This window comes from Miscanthus floridulus, chromosome 9 (assembly GCF_019320115.1).
Source record: "Miscanthus floridulus cultivar M001 chromosome 9, ASM1932011v1, whole genome shotgun sequence".
In the NCBI taxonomy this organism is placed as follows: Eukaryota; Viridiplantae; Streptophyta; class Magnoliopsida; order Poales; family Poaceae; genus Miscanthus; species Miscanthus floridulus.
This window is the reverse complement of record NC_089588.1, coordinates 119,953,137-119,956,589: the sequence shown is the minus strand read 5'-3', so window position 1 is coordinate 119,956,589 and position 3,453 is coordinate 119,953,137. Positions and strand designations below refer to the sequence as shown.

At 49.7% G+C, this 3,453-nt stretch overlaps 1 pseudogene; it reads left to right on the top strand.

The window, feature by feature from the left end:
• Nucleotides 1-377: 377 nt before the first annotated feature.
• LOC136482790 (dehydration-responsive element-binding protein 1H-like) lies at nt 378-1,188 on the top strand (annotated as a pseudogene).
• The last annotated feature ends 2,265 nt before the right edge of the window (nt 1,189-3,453 follow it).

Sequence of the window (3,453 nt, the reverse complement as noted above, 5' to 3'; positions counted from 1 at the left end):
CTCCCCACCTTTCTTTCACGGGTTGGAGTAAGTGACCCGAGGAGGAAGAAGGTGCTGCCTCAGTTTTATATGGGGGCCATTTGTAGGGGCGGCTGGTGATTGAGCCGCCCCTACAAATAGGAGCTATAAATACGGGGCCATTTTTAGGGACTGCTCAATCACCAGCCGCCCCTACAAATACCATTTCCAGGGGCGGTTGGTGATTGAGCCGCCCCTACAAATCAGACCCTATTTGTAGGGGCGGCTCGTAACACCGGCCGCCCCTGCTGTTCCATTTGTAGGGGCGGCTGGTGTCTGGGCACCCGAACACGCCACTGTAGGGGCGGCTCCATAACCAGCCGCCCCTACAAAAAAATCGATCCGTTGCTAAAAATCGTTTTCTACGTAGTGCCTCGGCGTCGTCGTCCTCGTCGGACCACAACAAGATGGCGGTCTGGTCGCCGTCGTCCTCGTCCTCCCCGCAGCCCGCCAAGAAGCGCCCCGCGGGGCGCACCAAGTTCCGCGAGACGCGGCACCCGGTGTTCCGCGGCGTGCGCCGCCGGGGCGCCGCGGGCCGGTGGGTCTGCGAGGTGCGCGTCCCGGGGAACCGCGGCGCGCGGCTGTGGCTCGGCACCTACGTCGCCGCCGAGTCCGCGGCGCGCGCGCACGACGCCGCGATGCTCGCCCTGGGCCGCGGCCGATCGGTGGCGGGCTGCCTCAACTTCCCGGACTCCGCGCGGCTGCTCGCCGTGCCGCCGCCGGCCGCGCTCTCGGGCCTGGATGACGCCCGCCGCGCCGCCCTCGAGGCCGTCGCGGACTTCCAGCGCCAATTCGAGGCCGCCGCCGTCGACGAGGTGACATCGCGCGTGTCGGCTCCGCCGCCATTGCCGGACATTGTTTCCGGCTCGGCGGCGACGTCGCTTGAGCAAGTACCTGTGAAGGCTGACGAGCCGGCGGCACTGGACGTCGAAGCGTTCGAGCCCGACTGGTTCGACGACATGGACTTGGACACGTACTACGCCAGCCTCGCGGAGGGGCTGCTCATGGAGCCGCCGGCGGCGGCAGCCGCCTGGAAACATGGCGACTTGGCGACGTCGCGCTCTGGAGCTACTAGCAACTTAACAATAAGCTTTGACGATCCCCAACTGATTGTACCCTGTTATGACTCTGTAACAAAATTCAAATTGATTCCTGGCTAATTAACTTCAACGGTTCAAAATTTTCGTGTCAAACTTTTCGATCTCTGCTCTTGTCTTTTGAGCATCGACACCTCGAGGTTCGTCCATGCAGTTTTTAGCCATAAACAGATTTTAAAGAGAGAGAGAGAGAACAGGAAAGCAACACATGCCTCAAAGAGTCCTTGCAAGAAAGGGCATCCGTTCATTTGCGAATTTTGCGACTGTAACTTTGTGAATTTGTGATGGTCCCATAGACAAGACACGAGCAAATAGTGGAGGCAGCTTTCACGTGCTGGTGATCCGGTCCCAGTGACTGATCCAGAAGATGTGGCCATTCCACTTCGGACCCAGTCCGGTCATTCAACCTGCTCTGCTGGCTGAAGCCACTCGTTGAATCTTCTTTCCTTCTTGCAGTCAAAATCCTTCCAGTGAGTTACGCGAGCTGTCGCTTCACTGGGCGGAAGGGAAGCAGCAGCGGCGCTCTTTTCCCACTACGCGGTGAGGTCTCTTGTCTCATCGCCCGTTTCGGCCTTTCCCGAATCCCTAGAGCCAAGACCCTAGAAGGCAAGAGACGCAAGCTGTGATGCGGGTTAAAGAATATAAACGAAGAAGGACAGTAGATTAAATACAGGAGACATGAGATTTTAAAGTAGAAAATTCTTTAAAAAAAGAAGGAAAAAAAACCATGAGCACCCGTCAATAAATCTTCACTATATCAGGTAACGTCGGGGATTTATAATTTTTCTTATCCCAAGACGACAGCTTACAGGAGGTATATATAGAGATGAAAAACCATAATAGCCTCTCGGCGATGGGCCTCGCTTCGCTCCGACAGAAGTTAGTCTTTATCTTATACATAACTGAATTTGGATCACAACTCAACAAATTACACCTTGAGACAAATTCCTTCTTATAGCATAAAACGAACCTTCACCCTGAAACAACAAAGAAATATTTCCGGTCCCAAATAGCCTCTTACCAACTAAGCTTGAGCAAAGCTCAAACTTAGCAACAGGAATTGGCTTTGTCAACATATCAGCAGGATTATCATGTGTGCTTATCTTGCATACTTTCATCTTACCTTATGCGACAACATCGCGAACATAATGGTATTTGACATCAATGTGCTTCGTTCTCTCATGGAACATCTGATCTTTAGTGAGACATATAGCACTTTGACTGTCACAAAATAAATTAATGCAAGAATTATCTCACAAAGCTCAGCAAATAAACCTTTCAACCAAACCAATTCTTTACATGCTTCAGCAACATCCATGTATTCTGCTTCAGTGGTAAACAGGGCAACAACGGGCTGCAATGTTGCCCTCCAACTCACAGCACAACCATCAATAGTGAACACATAACATGTGAGAGATATCCACTTATCCAAATCAGCAGCAAAATCTGAATCCACGTAGCCAGTGAGTCCTTATCAGTCTAGCCAAACTTTAAATAAGCATTTGTTGTGCCACGAATGTATCTGAAAATCCACTGAACAACCTTCCAATGTTCTTTACCAGGATTAGCCATGTATCTACTAACCAAACTCATAGCATATGATAAATCAGGACGAGAGCAAACTATGGCATACATCAAAGAGCCAACAACACTAGAATATGAAACTCTTGACATCTACTGAAAATCCTCATCCGTACTAGCACATTGTAAAGCTGATAATTTAAAATGAGGAGCAATAGGAGCACTAACAGACTTTGCATCATGCACGTTGAAACGATGAAGAACTTTCTTAATATAACTTTGCTGACTAAGAAATAACAAACCAGAATTTCTGTCTCTTGTAATCTCCATATCTAGAATCCACTTCTCACGGTCACCAGAAACAACAGCTTTAGTGTACGTAGCCGGCTCATGAATGTTCTCCACCTGTTCAGCACAACTAAAAGCATAATAAACCATATCACATTCCTCAATTAAATATGGACGAGGTCCACAATTCCTCTTTGTTCTGCAATCTGCAGTAGACTGATTTTTAGGCTGCAAAACAGAAGGTGAGTGCTGAACAATATCATGAACATTGTTATCAACAATTTCAGTTTCCTGATCATCTACGTGCTCCACCTGCACGCTAACATGTTGCTGCTCCTCATCAGAACCATCTGGAGAAACATCTGTAGACAACCTGTCTGTCGGTGTTTCGTACAAGCACCGGCAAGTAAATTTATAGTAATGCGCGTTAGGCTCGGATGGTGCGCTAAAGGACACAAGATTTATACTGGTTCGGGCCGAATGTCCCTACGTCCAGTTTGTTGCTGCTCGTGTTATTAGCACCGTGAAC